Here is a 22,710-nt window from a genome sequence, read left to right as displayed (position 1 = left end):
TTTTCCAGGCAAGAGTACTGGAGTGGGTTTCCATTTCCTTCTCTAGAGGATCTTCCCAACCTAGGGATCGAACCCAGGTCTCCTGCATTGTAAGCAAGACACTTTACTGTCTGAGCCACCAGGGAAGGGTCTTGCTCAGTAAATCTTTAATCCAATTTTCTATTGATGGGTGGAGCTGTGTTCCCTCCCTCCTATTTACCTGGGGCCAAACTATGGTGGAGGTAATGAAGATAATGGTGATCTCCATCAAAAGACCCCATGCATGTACTGCTACAGTCCGTGCCCCCAACCCTGCAGCAGGCCATCACCGACCCACGCCTTCACCAGAGACTCCCAGACACCCACAGGCAAGTCCAGGACAGACTCCTGTGGGGTCACTGTTCCCTTCTCCTGGGTCCTGGTGCACAAGGTTCTGTTGTGCCCTCCAAGAGTCTATTTTCCAGTCCTGTGTAAGTTCTGGCAGCTCTATGGTGGGTTTAATGGCAACCTCCTCCAAGAGGGCTTATGCCATACCCACACGCAGAGCCTCTGTCCCTGCAGTAGACCACTGCCGACCCATACCTCCACAGGAGATGCTCAAACACAGTTCTGTCTCAGTCTCTGTGGGGTTCCTGGGTCCTGGTGTGCACAAAGTTCGTTTGAGCCCTCTGAGCATCTCTGGTGGGAATGGCGTTTGATTTTAAACGTGAATTCGCTCCTCCTACCGTCTTGCTGGGATAGCCTATAATAACAATGAACAACCATGTCTTTAGCACTTATTGCCATTGTACCATGATTATTATTATTCCCAGAATAATTGATTCATAAAAATTATAAGGACATAGGAATCAGTGTACTGGGTCAGCTACCCACATCACCAAATATATCCTCCTCCTGTTGGCTAAGGACAGCTGACATTAGAACTTGTGGCTTTGACTGCTGCAGCTGAGGCCGGAGGGCCAGACGCTGCCTGCAGCCAGGAGAGGGCATCTGTTCTTACTGAGCTGAAGTGGAGCCAGATCTTGCTCACAAGCAAGTGTCCTTCCCTCTCCACCAGTCTCTTGCTGCTTTCATCACTCAGGGTCCCAGGAACTCACTGTTCCCACTTCCTGCTTTTTCCCCTAGGGGTTGGATTTCCCCCTCCTTCAAGAATAACCAACGCAGGCCAGGCTGACTCCTTCCCTACTCCCCTCAGTAAACTGCTCCTCAGTTCAGTTCAGTTGCTCAGTCATGTCCGACTCTTTGCGACCCCATGGACTGTAGCACGCCAGGCCTCCCTGTCCATCACCAACTACCGGAGTGCACTCAAACTCATGTCCATTGAGTTGGTGATGCCATCCAACTATCTCATTCTCTTCTCCTCCCCTTCTCCTCCCGCCTTCAATCTTTCCCATCATCAGGATCTTTTCCAATGAGACAGTTCTTCACATCAAGTGGCCAAAGTATTGGAGTTTCAGCTTCAGCATCAGTCCTTCCAATGAACACCCAGGACTGATCTCCTTTAGGATGGACTGGTTGGATCTCCTTGCAGTCCATGGGACTCTCAAGAGTCTTCTCCAACACCACAGTTCAAAAGCATCAATTCTTCGGCACTCAGCTTTCTTTATAGTCCAATTCTCATATCCTACATGACTACTGGAAAAACCATAGCTTTGAGTTAGACAGACCTTTGTTGGCATAGTAATGTCTCTGCTTTTTAATATGCTGTCTAGGCTGGTCATAACTTTTCTTCCAACTGCTCCTAGTCTTGGCCTTGAAAAGTGTGTCTCAATAACACAACTGGCTGGAATGGCTCTGAACTTCTTTCTGAAAACCCTAAGGCCAGTTAAGTCAAGCAATGTCTTAAACTTATCTTTGGCATTTCCAGCTCACCATGCAGCAGAAAATTTTGCTTCCAGAAATTTCCTTTCTCCTGCTGGAGTCCCATTCATGATAAACATATTCTATTACAATATAGAAGAATATCAATGATTCTCAAGCTTATGGGGCATCAAAATCACCTGGAATGCTTGTTGAAACAGATTCTCGTGCCTCACTCCTACTTTTAGAATTTCCAATTTACTAATTCTAGAATGGACTGGGGAATCTGCATTTCTAACAAGTTCCCAAACGATGCTGATGCTGTTGGTTTGGGGACCAGGTCTGAAGAACTACTGATCTAAATGTTTAACCTCTTTTTAAAGCCTTTCTCCACTTTCTGCTTTAACTGGAATCTCTCCACTCACTGCAGCCCCTGCAAGTTAATTCCTGTGCCTTGTCCCTCACTCCAGGTTGCTCTGTCTTCTATTTCTGGCCTACATTCTGTGGCTGTCAATTAAGCCTGTTATCTCCCTTGACCTCTGGTTTTTCTGCCCAGATTACCCAAAAGAATCTCAAACCAAATTCCTCCTCCTCTGGGAATTAGAATTTCCAGACTGCCGAGCCCACAAAGCTGACCAATCAAATTTCTTCATCCTAAAATCTCTCCCTCAAACCCACCACCATCCCCACCCCACTCACTAATCCTATTAAGGAAGTCAAAAGAAGCCACCAGACCTCTCTTTACTAAGGTATCTTAGCCTGTCATCATGGCTGTGGTTGACACAATTGTAAAATGGCCCCCAGATTTCCTGCCCAAACCTGTAGAACCATTACTTGAAGGGATTTTACTCCCATGATTAGCTTACATTTCTGGACAGTTTGGTTTTTTCAAAGGGCAACTGTTTGGGTGATCAGAACCAACTCACGAGAATTCTAAAACCAGAGGTGGTTTTTTTTTTTTTGGCGTATAGCAAAGTATCCTACCCTGGCTCCCACAAAGGCTTCTGCTTCAGTCAGTTTTGACTCTTTATTAGTCCATCTCTCTGATTTTTGGGTCAGTGGTTTGCCCTGAGACCATGATTCTCTAACAGATTTAAGAAAATCTGATCATTAGTTTTACTTGTTAGGAAAGAGTGAAGACTTCTAACCTCTTTATACACCAGACCAGAGACCAGAAGTTGATGGATACTGTTTTGAGCCACCATATTTGTCGTAATTAATGCTTGCTCACATGTCTGGAAGATTCTTGAAGGCAGAGACCATCTTGTTTCCTGTTATAGTCTCACCTTGTCCCAACTGCTAGTCAACAGCTGACTTTATTTAACAGTTGCAAATGACTTGCCCTTTCCAGGGACTGTTCTTTCTTGAAGACAGCTATCCTATCCAAGGCCGTACCTCATTTCCAGGGGCATCCTGCATCACAATGACTGCTCTCTGCAGCAGTGTAAGATGCAGCCTCTTGCCCTAACTGGGACAATTCTGGATCATTACAGCTCATGAGCTCTCAATGGGATTGGCCAAGGCCTTTGTTGTACCTACAACATATCCAAACTCTTCTCTCCACTTAATCATGCCTTCTTTGTCCCCTCAGAGATGTTATTCCCTATAACACGTCCCATTAAATTTCCTGCACCCAAATCTCCACCCCAGAGTCTGGTCCTAAGGAACTCAACATGCCACAGAGGTACGATGGCCACTTGGGTGGGTGAAAGGTGGGTGTGGTCAGGAGTTATCCTTCATCTTAGACTCTCATTTTCCAAATTCATCCTTGACTTTTCATCTCTCCTCTACGATAAAGGCAAGACTTTGGAAAGAATTACAAAGCAGGAAAATGTTCATTAGTACTGTCCTCTGTCTTTGTGCTTCCCTTTCCATATACTGGTATCACTGTCTTCCCCACTTTCTAGGGTCCAACCCACAAGGTCTGACTTAATCTCATAAAATTAACACTAAGCCATTCATTCACAAATACCTGCATATGTATGACGTTCCAGGCTCTATACTCTCAGGGATACTGCATTGGCTACATTAATTCACAACCCTAAGGAATATATGGTCTCCTTTGATGAGGTTAAGAATGTTACAGGTCTCATCTGTCATGTCATTAAATGGGCTATGAAAGTGAAGATATAGGTGATGCCAGAACACACAGGAGTATCACATAATCTAGCCTTGGGTGGGGTGTATCTAAACAAAATCTTTAAGGAGTTAGACAAAATTATAGGCCTTATAAGACCAGCCCTGGACACACTACCATCCTTTGCTTCTCAATGAAAAAAATGTAGTGCTTAATCACTTTGAGGGATTAATCCATCTTAAGGGATAATTGGTTAATATAGGGAATAAAGTGGCCTCCCCAGTGGCTCAAGGATAAAGAATCCACCTGCAGTGCAGGAGCCACAGGAGACATGGGTTCTATCCCTGAGTTGGGAAGATCCCCAGAGAAAAGCATGGCAACCCATTCCAGTATTCTTACCTAGAGAATCCATGGACACAGGAGCCTAGCGGTCTACAGTCTATGGAGCTGCAAAGAGTCACACATAACTGAAGAGTCAGACACAACTGAAGCAACTTAGCACGCACACATAGGGAATTAAAGGACATTTTTCTCCAGGACATTTTCATCATAGGGTAACTTGGAAGTAACACTGAAGGAACCCATTCTTGGAGGCACCCCCATCCCCTCACATCTGCTCTGTTCTTTTAAATAACCTTGGGAGAGCCTCCGATCACTTAAAAATCTTTTTAGCATGTAGTCCAAAACCTAACCTGCACCATTTGTTGGGAGATCGGTTCCACCAATTGACCACATAAGTCCTAGATTCTGAGTATAAAGCTCTTTTGTTTGCCTAAAGCTTCCTTTATCCCTAAGCACTTACACTGGTTGAAAGTAAAGCACATAATTCCACAGGCCACCCCTGGAAATATCCATCCATGGACCTCCTATGTGCCTGGCCTCCATTTATAAATAAATTGTCAGTATGCTATCTTCACGATAGTTCTTTGTAGGGAATGCTTAATCCTTTATGCCCTCCACTCCATCATCCTTTTTTCCTTATCTAGAGGTTTGTGGAGATCACAACACTATTCATGACAACTGGTGATGCCGCCATTTTGAGAGGAGAAGAAAATGCTTAAAAATCATACACCTGCAATTCATTTGCTCTTTTACAACTTATAATTCCAAAGGCTTTACAATGTCACATTTTCTTAACTTGCTTTTCTGATATAATGCTTTAATAGTTCAATCAAGAAAGAACACATATGATTTAGCTCTTCCTTGAAGCTGGAACTCAGCAATTTGTTTCCTATGAAAGAACAATGGAATACATTTCCTTAAACTAGTTGTATCACAGACTCAAGATGTTATACAGAAAATCTTTACCAATATCTATAGTTTTCATTTTTAGGATAAAGCTAAAGATCTTGACAGTTTGCCTGAGCTTAGTTATCATTCTTCCCTTTGTGACCACTGCAGGGAAGAAATGGCCTTTAAGGGGCTATCAAGCCACCACTCCAGGACTAGGGCTTGACTGTGAGGAAGGGTTACCTGTGTGAAGGGAACCCTGGCATGCTACCACCCTTAAGGGAGTTGCTAAGCTTCCAGTACTGAACATAAGATCTGCCAGGATCACCTACAAAATTCCCTGTAACCCACAATATATATTCATGTAACTCACTATACCATCAACATGTAACCCACAATACCATCAACAGCATTAGGAGTTAAGTATGAAAACCGGTATAAAAATAACATTCCACAGTATTGAAAGGCTTTGCCTCTAATCTTGAAAGGTAAGGCCTTCCTTACAAGGTATGTCTGTTACCTGGGTGGAACCCTGCTGTTTGTTGTTGCTCATAAGCAGTGTTAGTTTGGAGGGCAGAACAGGCACCAAGTAGGAAACCCCAAAGTCCAAAGAGCAAATCGTAAGACAAACTGAACACAGGATAGATACCAACCGCTAGAGCTGCTGGATATTTCCTGCACTTTATAACATCTGCCTCTGATCTCTGTTAATTTGTAAGGGACCTTGGTTTTTTATCTCCCACAGTTACCTGAGAGAAGGGATTTATACATTAAATAATCCAAGATGCTTAAAAAACAAAAGGGGGGGAAAAAACACATCTTTCAAGAAAATGACCAATCTTCAAGACACTATTCCATACGATTCTATAGTTTGCGGCAGCAAAAAATATCACTGGCCAAAAATAACAGACAATTTATAGAAGAGAGCCTTCAGCCTGGAAATTAAAATGTTGACCATGTAACCAGGAGTAAACTGAGTTTCCATTATCTTCCTCACAGAACAAGTCAATCAGATGTTTGTTGTGGTTTTTTTTTTTTTTCCGGCCGCACCACGTAGCTTGTGAGATCTTAGTTTCCCGATCAGGATAAGGATTGAACCCCAGCAACTTGGTTGTGAAAGCAATGAGTCCTAGCCACCGGACCACCAGGAAATTTTCCAGACTTTCTTTCAGACTTGGCCAAAGGAGAAAGTGCTGAAAACTACAATTTTGTGAAGGGGGAGGGTAAATTTATAACTGATGTGATTTCCCCAAATAGAGAGATTCACTTGCACTCTGATGGGAAACCACATGCGGAATGTAGAAGACGACTAAAGGTAAGTGGCTGGTGTTTTAGTTTATTCATTTTACAATTTAGACATTGCAGTCTAGGGCTCACACATCTGGAATGGTCTCATTCGTTATGGAGCTTACACCATGCTTCCATTTCTTGTGCATAAGTGGTCTCTAAACACAGTGGCTGAGAACAGTCTCTGTTGCCATCTTTTATAAGCAGGGACTAAACACACCAAAGCCAAAAAAGTGCTCATGTAAAGTGACCCTGTTTTTAAAAATCCCTTCCAAATTACTGAGCATGAACTGAATTTATTATTACAGCCAAGTTAAGAGGTGACAATATCCCAACTTCTAAATGGACATAGTAGGCTTAAACATGTCAAGTCCAAAGGTTTGGGGACTAAGACTAGAACCAAACTTCCCTGGGGCCCTTATGTGTCCCATTCTTCATTTACCTGCTTTGCTTCATTCTTTGCACCCCCAGACATAATCATCTCCCAAAGCTCTCCTTGGGGTCCTCCCTCCCTCCCCACTCCTGTCACCTGTACCCCACCAGTCCTAGGATGGTCCAGGTGTGGATGGGCTGCTAGTCCAGTCCCTCTATCTCACCATTTTACATTTGTCCCAACCACAACCCACACAGCGAAGCAAAGCAACTTCTCTTCCCAAGTTAACTCTTTTCCATGGAAGTTACCATTTTTCTCTATGTACTCAAGTGCAAACTCCACCTTTTAAAGATATAGTTGTATTAGGCCTGTCATGTGTCTATTTATGCTAGTCAGGATCCTCATCACTTTGTTCTGTTGAATTGCAACACTTTTTGTTGAATAAAACTGGTTTTCAGCCATATAGTCACGTTCCATTCTAATTTCTCCTACAAAATACTTTATATGCTGGTTGAAATTCCTACAGCCCCTTCATTTCATTTTTCTACTCAGTCTAGATTAGCCACTTATTGCCTACAGGATAAAAGTCTGTAAGGGAAGAGAAACACTCTTAATTTACCCAATTCTCAGCCTCCTTCCCAATTCCTCATAATTCTTCCCTCCAGCAGGATGATCTCAAACAGAATCCTGCCCTGGCTGTCCATCTGAGATCATGCTGCTGTCTCTATTCCCTCTCCAAACTTTGTCCTTTTATTTCCAAAAGTGAAGTCGCTCAGTTGTGTCGGACTCTTTGAGACCTCATGGACTGTAGCCTACCAGGCTCCTCCATCCATGGGATTTTCCAGGCAAGAATACTGGAGTGGGTTGCCATTTCCTTCTCTAGAAGATCTTCCTGACCCAGGGACTGAACCCAGGTCTCCCACATTGTAGGCAGATGCTTTACCGTCTGCGCCACCAGGGAAGTCCATTTATTTCCCAACAGATCCTAAATTTGTGTGGGAAGTCTCTGCCTGCATGTGGACTTCCCATTCTCAGTCATCCAACTAGACTGATGTCCTCCTGACTACCTCAGCCCACCACCACCCAGCTCTCTATCATCTTTTCCTGGAGCACTTCACTTCCCATTACACTGCAATTTCCCGGAATGCAGAAATTTCAACAGAGTCTCTTTGCAAATCCTTTGAATGTGGACAGTACAGTTTAAGTGACAACACACTTTCAAAATGAAGAAATGCTATTGAGTCACCTGGTAGGGAACCAGCACAGACAACCAATTAGTACATGAACACATTAGTCACTTACATTCCAGGGATTTGTGAGAGGCTCTCCCCGACTGCAGTCCCTCCTTGTTGGCCATGGTGGGTTTGCTTCAGAGCCTGACACCACTGCTTTCACAGCCATCCTGTCGTTTCCACTAGCAAACTGCAGGGACACACTCATATTCACCACGAACTTGTAATAACTTGCACTAATTTACGGTGGGCCATACCATAAGTTGGAGAGGGAGTTCTCAGGTGGCATCCTGATTATCCTTCCAGCTTCATGATAAGACCTTCCTTTGGAAGATGTCAGAGGACCCCATGGACTCACTTCTTCAAGGAGGCATCCTACCTCATCCATGTCACCCTCCTCTTCCAACTCAGAGTCTTCTGAATCCTCAGGAAGCACAATGGTCAAAGCAACTCTTTTCTTCAGCAAATAGGCTGTCTTAACATTTGAGAAACTGCTCAGCTCTTTCAGCTTCCTGCCTTTCAAGGTCTTTTTAATCTTCGCACACCTTTTCAAGTTCTCATTATACACCTCCCCAGTCTCATCATTCATGATCATTTCCTCTTTATCTGCACTTAATTTCCTATTGGTGATTGGTTGTTTCCAAGATCCCCTGGTTTTGCTGTCTGATACTGTCTCTTCACCCCTTGGGGGGGCATTTACTGGGGGATTTCTCTACCTGGGCTTCAAAGCAACTCATGTCGTACTGGATGCCCTCATCCACTTTGTTGACCTGGGCCAACCAGGTAGGGGAGGGAACTTCCCCCTCGCAGCCATTGTTCTCCACCTCATAGACTTCATCCTGGTTCCTGCTCCCCACTGACATCTGCTCTGCTCCCTTCCTACTACTTCCTGGTGAAGACTCAGGGGAATTCCCAGACTATATCTCAATCTACCAGCTCATATTGCACTGGATGCCCTCATCTTCTTTGCTGACCTGAGCCAAGCAGGGAGGGGACGGGACAGGCATCTCAGGGTAGCTGTTGCTCTCTTCCTCTCCACCCACAGTCTCAAGGGAGCCATGACTCCCGCTACTGTTCTTTGGCATACTTTCCCCTGCAGTAAAGGGCTTCTGAGATGATTCTGAATGTAGGCTCAGGTCTTTAACTGCTTCCATGCTGGAGCAGACTAGTACAGTTTTGAATTCTGGGTATTCTGGATCTCATCTCTGTCATTCAGAGGTGGTGGGTTTGGGAAAGAGTTGCATATCTCTTATTTTCCTCATCGAAGTTCATCTCTATGATAAATTCTTACTTTAACATCTCATCATGTCTTACAACATCAAAATACTGCTCTGACTGAACAACTCTGTGTTCATCTTTATATGCAATGTGGTCTCCACCCTCATGAGGTTATAAAGCACACCTCTACTTTTACAGGAACTCTGTGAAATTCCATTGTGCTGCAGTACGTTCTCTGGCATAGTTTTACCATAAGCCACATCATACAAACCCACAGTTTGTTTCAGTGATTTCCAGAATTTTATCATAGAGGATCCTTTGCCCTGTTCTAGCCTCCTTAGCTCTTTCTTGGATGCATAGCTTCCTTGAGGTGCGTTTCTATACAGTGTAATTAGAAGGGCTCTTGCCATTTAGCTCCCTGTTCTGGACAACGAAAATCAAAGCCCCATATGTTTCTTGATGAATGTTGTCAGTTTCAATGTCAAAATTAGGGATACTAGTCACCCTTCCTATGTCATGGGTTTTGCCTTCTGAGTGCACATCTTGTTTTTATTCATGTTTTCAGCCTGTTGAGGTTCAGTGTGTGTGTGTTTCATTTTCATTTCTTCCCCATAGCCACCATATTGTTGGAATTGTGCCACATTATAAGATATAGGGACTACGGGTCTTCAATTAAGGATAGTGGGCAATGAGGACTGAGGAACAAGGAAGGCAGGATACTCACTGAGCACCATAGAACACGGAAAATACAGACTTCCATTTCTGAAACCTAGAAAGAGAAGGGGATAGTCATTTTGTCTCCTGAAGCCAGTCACAACATTCAGCCAGTGTACACCTGTACATCCATACCAATTGTGTTTTTTTTTTTTTTTACCAATTGTTAAAATACTGAGTTTACTCTATGCCAGTTGGTTAACAGCCCCTAGTTCCTCCCTGGACATTCGCAGAAGTCAACCAATGAGGGAGGAATGACTATATCAGTGGGGCCTCCAGAACCCCTCTTCACACTAGAACAGCTCTAGGGCAGGCATCTATTCTACCTGGTGATTCCCAGGCCATCAGTTGGGCAGCATATTAAGAACAGCACTCCCAACTCTGTAGCCTTTTAAAAGAGACCAAGCGCAAACTCAGGCTTGTCATGGTTACAAGAAGAATAATACCAGACCTTACAGAGTAAAAGGGAACAAAAGTTCTTTGGATTTAAAATCCTTCCTAAGCCTATGTATTCAGCACTATTCATTCCCCACCCCCCTACACACACACACACGTTTCCCACCCCCCCATTTCCGCTCTTTAGGGATAACCACTGCAGTGGTGTCAATAACACCAGACACATTTCTCTCATACAAATACATTTTGGAGAAAGGCATCTGACATTGCCAGACGGATTTGTACAACCAACAAGTGAAGCCAAGATGAAACTTCTAACTATATAAAAGAAGTGGTAGTTACATTCAAATCAGTGTTGTGCAGCTATCTCATGAACTCAGTTTCACTGTCAAGGAATGCATCAGTGTGCCTCTCGTACCTGACCTAATATTTTGCATAAGCATATGCATATGGGTATTTTCCTTTACTGAAGGAAAAGGAAGTCTCAGCTTGGATTTCAACATTGTCTTAAGAGGTTTGTTGTTGTTGTTTAGCTGCTAAGTTGTGTCCAACTCTTTTGTGACCCTATGGACTAGGGCCTGCCAGGCTCCTCTGTCCATGGGATTTCCCAGGCAAGAATACTAGAGTGGGTTGCCATTTGCTCCTCCAGGGTATCTTCCTGACCCAGGGAGTGAACCCATGTCTCCTACTTGGCAGGAGGATTCTTTACCACTGAGCCACCTGGGAAGCCCTCTTAAGAGGTTAGAAGTTACAAAAGGTAGTTCATGTAACCATAGAGACAGATAACTTCAAAGCTAGTCCGTGGAGGGTCAAATCTGGAATTCTTGTTGAAACTATTAGAAGAGTATGCTCTTCTCCTGGATGACTAGCCACAGAATCATTATAGGCCTGGAAATGTGAGCATCTTTGCCACTCTGAAATAGTGGCTAACAGTGAGGCCAACACAGAGAAAATCAAAACCTAGAATAAGAGGGAAATAGACTAAAAAATGGATTATGTCTTTGGAGTCCCCATCTAGCTAACCAGAAGTTGACTAGATGGCTTTACTCGTGTAATTTTATACATTTCTTTTTTTTTCACTAAAGTCTGAATTATGTTGGAATAAAAAAAATTAGAAATTTTATTCCTACTCCCAGCACTCACCACTTTAATTCTCCTAAACCACAACTCTAAGGGATACATAATTTAAACCTGAGGGGGAATGGTGTGGAAAAAATCACAGAGGCATCTCAACCTGTTAATTCAAGGAATATTTAAGATACACTATGAATTGTTTTCTGTTAGAACCCCCTACCCTCTGTACTCAACACTTTTCCCCCTCAAAATTCTTGTCTCTGTACCATTTCAAAACAACATTTCAACATCTGTACTAATTAGGGAATCTCCAGAGAAACAAACCCAATGGTTTATGTACAGTAAGGTTTCTTGAAGGAAGTGGCTCATGGTGGAGGTGCTAGTCCAACATCTGCCAGGTAGAGACACAGTGAGGAACTGTAGGTCACCGGCCATAAACTGGCTCAAGGTTCTCTTTCTCAGACTGACTACTATTCATCTGGGAATGGTGACTGACGAATTCAAAAGCTCTCCTCATCACACCTGGTTTTCTACTTGGAAAAGTTACACTATATACACAACAGGCTTTATCCACAGCAGGATACTTGGGAGAATCACCTCATGGATCCTCCTGCCTGCCCACAGCCCTTCCCCCCATGCACTGAATGAAATCCTAGATGTTTGCCTTCCAGACATTTTCAAGTCTTATTTGTCTGCTTCTTCCAAACTACTTTTCTGACATCACCATAACAGCTTTTAGAACCTTTAGGCCTTGTTAAAAATATTACAGGGGACTAGAAACCTCTAGGGTACCTCTCTCAGCCAGACTAGTCTCACAACATGCGAAGACTTTGATTGGATTATGCTGTGAGCCTGGGCCAGTCACTGACTGGGAGCCTTGGCTCCCTAGTTTGGGAAACAAGTGCAGTAACAATACCGAGCTCATGGGTTGTTGAGGTCAAATCAGAGAACCTACTTTTAGTATTTAGCACAGTAGCTGGCATATAGCTAGAATTAGAATGTTTCCTATTAACCTGAACGACAAACACTGCCCCGTGGGCTGCCACAATCTCTTAGTGTGAATCCAGGGTGAGGAAAGGGAAGTAAAGGTGTTAGAAAACCTTCAGGCTTCCGTTTACAGGGATGGCCGGTAATCCCACTGAACCTCCTTGGGGATTCAGATTCCTCACCTGCCCCAGAAATGGAGAGGGGATTACAGGCAGGATTCTGGTACCAGGGACCCAGGCGAGGCTGCTGGGCCTTGGGCGGCACATAGAAGAAAGATCTGGAGTTATTGCTCTCAAATTTTTCGTTGTTTTCTGGGCAGTTTATTTTCGCTGAAAAAAATAGCGTGTTCGTAGTCAGAAAAGGACAGCTGCACTCCACCCTGTAAAATGTTGTGAAGTAAGGGAATCATCTTCGTCCCCCGTCAGGACTGGGAGCCTGGGTGGCAGGTCCCTTACCTTGTCTTCCCGCTGGCCTGGATGCGTTGCCCTGCATGCGTTACGACCAGGGAAGCAGTGCCCAGAGGCCTGGGCCCACATCGTGCTGAGCGAGTCTGGCTCCCCAAGCAGCCCCATCTTGGGAGGATGAGGCCTTGGAGGCGTGGGGACACTCAGCGTCGGGTGCCAAAGCCAGGGGCTGTGCCCAGCGGCTGCAGTGGAAGAGGGGGCTTAGGCCCAGCTGCACTGTCCTTGTTCGCAGCCTCTCCAGCAGCCCCTCAGCTTCCGCCACAGTCTGAATCCCTCCCCAATCCCGGAGTCCTGGCCTCGTCTCTGCGTCTCCTAACACCCTCCTCCCTGTAGGCCAGTCTGTCCCTAAGACCTCCAAACCCTGCGCCCCTGTGCCCTGTACGACGCCATGTTCCCATTAGTGACACCAACCTGCTCTAGTCTGCGACTGCAAGCCTCTAGGCAATTGGAAGTCGTGGAGCACACAACCCGGGCTACTCAGACCTGACTGCCCATGTTCAAGGCCCCAGCCTTTATTCGGGCGTCCGGACCTGCACGCGTGCAGCTTCTTCCGCAGGCCCCGCCCCTGCGCTGGCGCCCTGTCGGAGCTCCGTGGCCAGACTGCCCAGACAGAAGGCGCTGGAAGAAGCCGGTGCTGAGACTTATTGGGGTAAATGGTCCTCTCCACCCACTCCGGGGTGAACCCCAGTTCTCCCTTCTGCATATCCATGTGAGCGTGGGGGCCCTGACCTTGGCTCTTCTAGAGGACAGAGCCCTTCTGCCCCGCCCCCCCGACTGTCCCCTCCTCAGAGTGTGTTGAGTTAGGACGGGTCACAGCCGCTTCTCTGAGCTCCTGGCCTCCTTCCTTACTTGGGCACAAAGCCGCTGACACTTAGGGAAGAGGAGCCTACCGAGGAGAAGAGACGAAGGAGGCCAACCTGGATGAAGGACAGACCTGAGAGGAGGAAGATTTCTACAGGTGGGGTAAGCAAGCGTGCTTCATGCTGCTGAGAGCAGCACCTCGGGGGATGCTAGTGATAAGGATGCTAGTGATCGAGGGCAGTGGTGATACAGGGAGGTGTGGCATCGTCCCTGGGGTGATGGGTGGGCAGTGAGAAGGGGAAGCTGGTGAGTAGAGTACTCTTTGTGTGTGAATGGAAGATAAGCTATAGGACAGTAATGGAGGGGAGTCATGGGGTTGTAAGGAGGATTTGTGGGGCTTTCAGATTTTTTTTTTTTTTTTGAAAGAGAGGAATTGAGGTGTATTTACCTCCGGCAAGGAGAGACAGGGAGACGTTACTGACAGTGGAGAGAGAGGGATGTTAAGACAACGTTCTGAGAATGGGAGAGTAGTCCAGTCTGGTTGCAGTGCTTGGCCTTGGACAGGAGAAAGTCTCTGAGGTTGGAGAGAAATGAAATCCTGAAAGCAGGAATTTAATTCTATTACCTTGTTATTACTATATTTTCAGCCAAGAAGGGTAGGAATAGTACTAACAATGCCTGCCATATTGCCCCATGGAATGGAAGGAGCAGTAATTTATAGACGGAAAAGAGCTGCTGGTAGAACTAGGGGCTGACCTGGGGATGGGATTCACAAATTTGTATTGGCCCTCATCTGCAGTGGTATGTCACTTGCCTCGTCATTTTCAGTCACTTGGGAGAGACAGAATGGTTGGGTGGATCAAGGACTGTGGTTTTGCAGGGCTTATAGGAAGAGAAATCAAGGGCTCAAGAAAGTTCAGTGTAATGGTGAGATGTTAAAGTAATACATAACACATATGCATACCCTGCACTTGTGTGACCCTGAGTGTGAGCGCCTCCATAAACCGTGCTCCCTAGGTGCCTTACCTCCCTTAGTGACTTAGCATGTAGTCAGGGAGAGAAAGTAATGTCAGAGAGGAGCTGATCAAGTTCAGAAAAAGTAATGGAAGTCTTATACATGAGAATGAAAGAGCTAAAGGAGGGCGTTTGTGGTGTGAGAATGGATATCTGAGGTTTAGGATTTCAGAGTTGGAGTAGCTGTAAGTTATAACAAGGTCCACAGGGTGACCATTGGTTTGCTGGAGTCCGGTGGGCATGAAGGTCATTGGCTCTGAAAAAGGAAAAGATCTGGGAATCTGGAGTTTTGTGAGTCACCCCCTTTGAACCCAAGTTTGTGTGCCTGATGCACAGTGAGGCCAAACAAACTGAAACATTGGAGTTTGGAGCAAAGAAAGATTTACTTGCTGAAGACACACCAACCCAAAAGATGGATTAATAGATTGATAGATTCATCTCAAATCCATCCTGGGAGCTGGTGGGCTGGGGTGCAAGGTTTTTAAAGGCAACAGAGGTACAGGTTCTTTGTGATTTTCTGATAAGACCTCAACTGCAGTCTTCCTGGCTTCCTGTCACTGGATGTTTCATTGGTGACTGTGATTGATCTGTGTGTTCCTGCAAAGAAAACTAGTAAGTGATGGTCTGCTGCTGCTAAGTCACTTGAGTAGTGTCCAACTCTGTGTGACCCCATAGACGGCAGCCCACCAGGCTCCCCTGTCCCTGGGATTCTCCAGGCAAGAACACTGGAGTGGGTTGCCATTTCCTTCTCCAATGAGTGAAAGTGAAAAGTGAAAGTGAAGTCGCTCAGTTGTGTCTGACTCTTCGAGACCCCATGGACAGCAGCCTACCAGGCACCTCTGCCCATGGGATTTTCCAGGCAAGAGTACTGGAGTGGGGTGCCATTGCCTTCTCTGAAGTGATGGTCTAGTGATCCCTTAACTTCTTTCTAGGACAGAGCAAAAGCAGTTGTTGAGGCATTTTATTCTGTACTTAGAGCCTTCCTGATGGTTCAGGAGCCTCAATTCTTAATTGACCCTCCAGGTGTCATCAGTTTTAAGTCTGTTGGAGCCAGCTGGTTGAAGCCAAAAAGGACATTATCTCAGATGTTTGGGGTCATAAATCAAGGGATTAGTTTAAGCTAACAACCATGGAAAAGGTTATGTTGGTCTTGCTTTTCCTTTGTTACTGCCTTCCCTCACTTCCTTAGTTAGTAACTGAGGGTGCTCTTTGAAACTCAGAGATCTAGGAGACGAAAACCTTTTTCAACAAACAATAAATGGCCGACACAGAAAGGCTTTTGACCCTGGGAGAGCCCTGCTGTGTCCTGCTTCCTTTAGCTTCTTTCATATTATAGTCATTTAGAGGTTCTTCTGTCCTCAATGAATGTGGCAGAGTGACCAGCAAGGTGAGAGATGGAAACATCACAAGATGCTTGTATTCATAACTTGATGCTTTTCTTAAATGGAGTCCCTGAGTTTTATAATCTTAAGTACCCAGAAAGCTTAGATCTGCCACCTGCTAGTGTTCATGTCTTAGCCCTGGAGTGCATGGAGACTGGGAGCATGAAGAACCTTCTCATGAGGGCAGCTCAGAACAGGAGTGTCCTTAGGAGGGAATAAGCTTCAAATAGGTGAGGGATATGGTGGCTTGTGCTTAGCTAAACAGGTCTTCCAGGTTGCGTAGTTGAGCAAGTTGGTAGGTAGGTCAGCAGGGAGAAGGACTGAAATGAAAGTTCCCAGAAATGCCAGCTAACTGGGAACTTTGAATCTGAGGCAATGCTGGAAGATGTCAAGAATGAAATAGAGAGTGGTACTACCTGGTCCATAGATTCCAACTAGACCATTGATGTAAGGATGTTTTTGTGCCAACTGAGGCATTTTGTGTTGGTAGGATGTCTGAGGTTAGATGGTGGTTGCTATTTTTGCATTAATGTCCAGCTAGTGAACTGTGTGTTCTCTGCTCAAGATTCCAAATAGGTGTTATTATTATCATCTCTATTTTAAGATGAGGACTCCTAAGATTCAGGGAGGTTAAGTAATCTGTCCACATACGTTACGTTGCAGTTCTACTAGTTGGAAGGGGAGTAGGATGAGGTCTTTCTTTGGATTTCCAGACCCAGTGCCTTTTCTAGTGTTTGTGTGGTCAGTGTCACTCTCATTTTAACAGTCTTCATCTCTTATTAAAGTGAAGTGATTTCTACTTTCCTCTCAATTGACATGCTGATTTCAGATAGAAATTTTAAACACAAATGTAATGATGGTCTTGCTTTCCACACCTAAAGAGCCTCACTAGTTATCCTTTATTCATTCATTCCATTCACAAAATTTAAATCCCTATAATGGTACCAGCACAATTCTAGCCCTAAGGAAATAGCCCGAAGGAAAACAGAATTATAATTCCTAAGGAGCCTTCATTCTTGTCGTATTTGCAATGAGATGCCATTCATAACTATCATATTGGGGAGGAAAGTGAGTCTGAAAACACCAAGGGTTAAGGAAGAAGTGGGGTGACAGTTACTCATGAGAGTATAAATTGGTAAAAATCACTCTGGAGGGCAGGTTGACAGTATCTGAAAAAGCTGAAAATGTGTCATGAAGTCATAAAGCAGCAATTCTGCCTCTTAAAATATCCTTGGGAAAAACCTTGCATATACACACAAGGAGCTATTTATTTAAAGTGTTTGTTATTATAGCATTACTTATAATATAAAAAAAATCAAAAGCCACTTAATTGTCCATAAAAGAATAGATAAATAAATTGGAGTATAGATAAAGTACACTACACAGAAATTAAATGAAATAACTAGAATCACATCTGTCTCTATGGATAAATCTTAAATACAAGGTTCTAATTTATAATTTCTTTTATAAATACCTTTTAGAGTTACAGCTTTTCTTGCTACTGAAAAATGATTTATTTAAATTACATTTTTAACTGTGTTGGTGGGATATAGGAATACTATTGATGTTTACATACTGATTTTATATTCCAGCAACTTTACTGAACTCTTAGTTCCGATTTTTTGTGGATTTGACTAGATGTTCTATGTGAACACTCAAATGAGCTATTACAAATAATGGATTTTGTTTCTTCCTTTTCAATGAATATCTTATTTATCTTATGTTAATTTTGAAAACTTTCAGCACAATATTCAATTAAAAAATAGATAGCAGATAGCATTGTCTTGTACTTAATTTCTTTTTTTTAATTAAGCTTTTTGTGTGTGTGTGTGGTTCGAGGGCTTCTCATTAGTGACTTCTTTTGTTGCCAAGCACAGGCTACAGGCACACAGGCTTTGGAAGTTGTGGCACACAAGCTCAGGAGTTGTGCTCCGAGGCAGGTGGAATCTTCCCAGGCCAGAGATCGAACCCCTATCCCCTGCATTGGCAGGTAGATTCTTATTATCTGTGCCACCAGGGAATTCCTGTATTTAATTTCTAATGATACACTATAAAGTATTATTGTAGGTTATTTTTGAGACATCCTTTAGCAAATTAGTAGGATCTCTTATTCCAGTTGGCTAAGTTTTAAAATATTGAATGAATGTTGAACTTTAACAAATGGTTTCCTGCATCTTTGAAATAATCATATTTTTCCCTCTTCATCTTGCTAATAAAGCAGATTCTTTAAAGAATTTTTCTCTTGTTAAACAATCCTTGTATCCCTAGGGTGTACCCAACTTGGTCTTTTTTTAATTTTTCTTTTCTTTTTAGCTGTGCTGCACAGCTTGTGAAATCTTAGTTCCCTGTCCAGGGATCGAACCCAGGCCCCCAGCAATGGAAGCAGGGAGTCCTCACCACTGGACTGTCAGGGAATTTCCCCACCTTGGTCTTGATATATTTTAATATGCATTGTAGGATCCCATTTGCTGGTATTTTATTTGGAATTTTGGAAACTAAGACTATAAGTGGAATTGTTTTATAATTTTTAATTCTTATATTGTCTTTTCTTGGTTTCAAGATATCTTAGCCTCATACTGTAACATAAACTAGATAACTTGCCATCTTTTTCTGTTCTCTAGAGCAATTTGCATAAGACAAGGATTATCTATTTATTCCTTGAAAGTCTATTAGAACTTTGCTGTAAGAGTACACTGTGTATTTTGTTTTGTAAGTAGAGTTGGCTACTGATGCATTTTATCTAATGTTTATAAGTCTGTTTTTTTAATTTCTTGATTTTGTTTTAACGACTTGGAATTTTTCTAGGAATTTGTCCTTTTTGTCTGAGTTTCCCAATTTGTAGCTATAAAAGTTTTCATGATTTTTTATTTTTTAAAAGTGGTTGTGATATCTATAAATATGTTCTCATTTTGAGTCTTAATGTTCTTTGTCCTTTGTATTTTTTCATGATCAATGTGCTCAAAACTATATCCATTTCATTAGTCTTATCAAAGTACAAACTGTTTTGTTGCTGGTCCTCTCCTTTATTTCCGATGTAGTAATTACTGTTCTTTTATTTGTATTTTTAAAGGTCTTTGGATTTCCTCTTGTTTACTTCTCTAGCTTATGAGTTGGACATCTAGCTAATTATTTTTATTTCATATATACATGTTTAAAGTTATACATTTCCTTCTAAATACCTCTTCGATTGCATTTTACAAGTTGTTATGAAGAATTCTCATAGTAATTTATTTCCAAATAGTTTCTAATTTCCATTCTTTGCTCCTTTTTCTAATTGCAATATGCTTATTTTCATGATCCTTTGAATTATTAAGAACAAAGTTTTTCAATTTACAAACATCAGATTATTTTGGCTAATATTTTATTATTGATTTCTAATTATAGTGCATTTTGTTCAAAGTCGCCAATAATTTGGCATTAGTTTGGATTTGTTTTATATAGCCTTGTAAGTATTCAAATTTTGTAAATGGTTGCGTAAATTTAACAAAAAGTTTTATCCACTAATTATTAGATGTTCTTTATTTATAAATATCCTTTTAATTCACATTTTTTATTTAAATTTTCTGTTGTTGTTGTTTAGTCACTAAGTCATATTTGACTTTTGCAATCTCATGTTTGTAGTCTGGCAGGCTCCTTAATTTTTGGTCTACATGTATGTACAAACATGCATACATGCGTATGCATAAGCTTACATCTGTTTTCTGGTTCTGTTTGCTGAAAGGGCCTAAAGCAATAATATCTTTGGAAACAAGGACACCTAGCCCTCAAATCTTGGTTTCTAAATGTCATTCTCCACTTGGAGGAATCAGAACTTGAAGAAATGGCTGATTCTAGGACAGACAGAGAATCACAATTTACTGGTGAAGCCCAAAAGAAGCAACCTCTATGGGAACTAGCCCTGAGTGGGGAAACCTGAACTTTAATTGACAAATTTCTGGAAGCTCAGTGTTGACAAGTCTAAGAAATAAAAACTCCAGGGAGACCAAGTCATTGATGGAGCCCCCACATTTCCATGAGTTTCACCTCCTGGAGCTCTGCAGTTTTCTCATGGTGCGTATAAGTGTTAGTCGCTCAGTCGTGTCCAACTCTTTGCAACCCCATGGTCTGTAGCCTGCCAGGCTCCTCTGTCCATGGGATTCTCCAGGCAAGAATACTGGAGTGTGTTGCCATTTCCTACTCCAGGGGATCTTTCTGACCCGAAATGTGTGAAGTTCACAATGAGCAATATAAGCTCACTAAAAGACAGACATAATTGTAGGAATACAAAATACTTGCCTTGCCCCATACCATACCACTATATTGCTGAAGGCCTGTTTACACAACTTCTTCAGCCAGTATCCATGATGTACGTGTTATAGGGAAGCAAGATAAAAAGGGTATACGGTTGACCCTTGAACAACATGGAGTTTAAGGGCACTGACCCTTCTTTAAGTCCATATAACTTTATAGTGGGCCCTCCCTATCTGCAGTGCTGTATCTGCAGATTCAACCAACTGTGGATTGTGCACTGTCCCCCTCACAGATGGCCTGGTAATTTCCTCCCCCAAATCCAAGGTTTTTAAATAGGTTAAAATTAACATTAAGAATATTTTAGATTATCTTAATATCTTAAATGATTATGATTTATAACATCAGAAATGGTTAAGCAAAAATTCAACTTTAGAAAATGTGTAGTTACATCTTTATATTCCCGGTTACATTTTTATTTTATTTATTTTTATAATCATTTCTGCCTTCTTTTCTAGAATCATGACGATGTTTAAAATGTAGTCTTAAGAATTCTGTTTCATGGCATTTGGCACTTAATTAAAATAAAATGCCTTATTAACTCAAAAGGAATGCTTGAAACAATGTCATGTGCCTAGTTTTAGATACAGATCACATGGGAGCTACTTTACATTGCAAAAAAAAAAAAATTAGTATAAAAGCTAGAAAATACTGATTTATGATCTCCCTAAAATGGGCAAACTAGCTGTGATTGTTCTGCTTCTGAGCTAAGACGTTAAATTGTAAAGAAGGCAAGGTGGTGTTGAGGTTTGTAGTGACAAACACTTTACAGTTGTTGCACCACAGTAGCTGCAAGGAGTCAGCCTCCTCTGACATCAGCAGCCTCCTCTTCCTAATGGCTGCAGTCTTCTTTAAGGATTTTTAAGGAGACTACAACTTTGAGGAGGGAAGGAACAGCAAACAAGTACAAGTATTTGAGAATAAATGTTCAACGTGTTCTTTTTCCAGTTAAGATAAAACACCAAAAAGATTGGTTTGGAAATTCTAGAAACTTCAATCCAGCCTGCCATCCCACAGTCTTTTAAATGTTATAAAGTAATGCTGTAAGTATTAACTAAGTAGCAGATTGCTACTTGTCTGACCCAAATAGGCTTTTGCTAGACCTTGGAAAATCTAAGTCTTCACAGCTATAGTTGGCTGAATTACAGTTCTAGAAAGTGAGATGTATGTGAAAGTCTGCTGAGTTGGGGTATGGAGTATTATCCTGGGAAAGCTTTTACTTTCTTGGGAAAAAAAGAAAAAGATGGCTGAAGCCATTCCTTTCCCTATATTCCTGCCTCTGACAACTAACTATGTAAAGGCTAAAACTGTTGCAGCCATCTTGCAATTGTGAGAGAAATGTTAAAAGAATCATAGACATTGGGCTCTACTTTTCTAGAGCTGTTGAATCAAGGATAACCAACTACCTTCAGGTTTATGTGACTAAACAGACCCTTCTTTAAGCCACTGCAGAATTTTTTTATTCGCAGCCATATGCATTCCTAACTGTACAGCTATTACAATGATACCTTTTAGAACTCTCTTACCCTGACAATTAGCTACTTTTCCTATACTGATATTACTATCTAGTCACCCTAACCGGAAAACTCAGTCATCCTTCACTTCTTATTTCCCCTCATCCTCTTAGTACCTGAATCTTATATATTGTATCTAGCTAGTTTTAAGTCCAACTCTGTTTCACTATCCTCACATTAGTTCAGACTCTCTCCACCTCCTGTCTGGATTATTTTTACAGCCTCCTAACTAGTAACCTCAGATTCAATCCAATATGCACCATGCTTCAGAATTATTTTTCTAAAATCTTATCAAGATATTCTCTTCCTGGGTACTTCCCTTCTGGTCCAGTGGTAAAGACTCCTTGCTACCAATGTGGGGTTGGGGTAGGGGGATTCCATCCCTTGTCAGGAACTAGGATCCCACATGCCAGCGCGGTGAGGCCAAAATAAATAAATAAAAATAAATAGATATTCGCCTTAAAAAAATTTTAAATGATTCTGTCTTCTAGAGGAGGAAACACAAACCCTTTTTTTGTTTCTGCCTTCTTGTTTAGGCTTTGCATCTCCAGGATCCAGCCTGGCACAGAGTAGGAACACAACTACCTGTTAAATGATTTGAATCTTAAGTATCAAAAACAGACATTTAGTCAGACTAAGCAGAGTGAGAGCATACTGAACAGTTAATAAAAGATGCTTTGAATTAGTTTCTAGATTCTGCCGTAATCCCAGACATACATATCTTGGTGTGTATTCAGTTGATTTAATCTGGCCTAAAGAAGCTCTTCAGTAACATGTGTGCATTTAGTTTATAATTGGTCACGTACATTCTCCAGATTGGGCTTGTGCCAAGAATGGAAGTTATGCAGGTAGGTGAAGTCTATGTGGGCATTTCTGACAGT

The 22,710-nt window shown here is 42.5% G+C and overlaps 1 pseudogene; it reads right to left on the bottom strand.

The window, feature by feature from the left end:
• Window positions 1-7,935: 7,935 nt before the first annotated feature.
• On the bottom strand, window positions 7,936-8,960 carry LOC147374194 (uncharacterized; annotated as a pseudogene).
• Window positions 8,961-22,710: the final 13,750 nt, after the last annotated feature.

This window comes from Bos grunniens, chromosome 4 (assembly GCF_055505025.1).
Source record: "Bos grunniens cultivar Pamir isolate PY7600 chromosome 4, Bosgru_T2T1.0, whole genome shotgun sequence".
NCBI classification, from domain to species: domain Eukaryota; kingdom Metazoa; phylum Chordata; class Mammalia; order Artiodactyla; family Bovidae; genus Bos; species Bos grunniens.
This window is presented reverse-complemented; position numbering and strand designations above follow the sequence as displayed.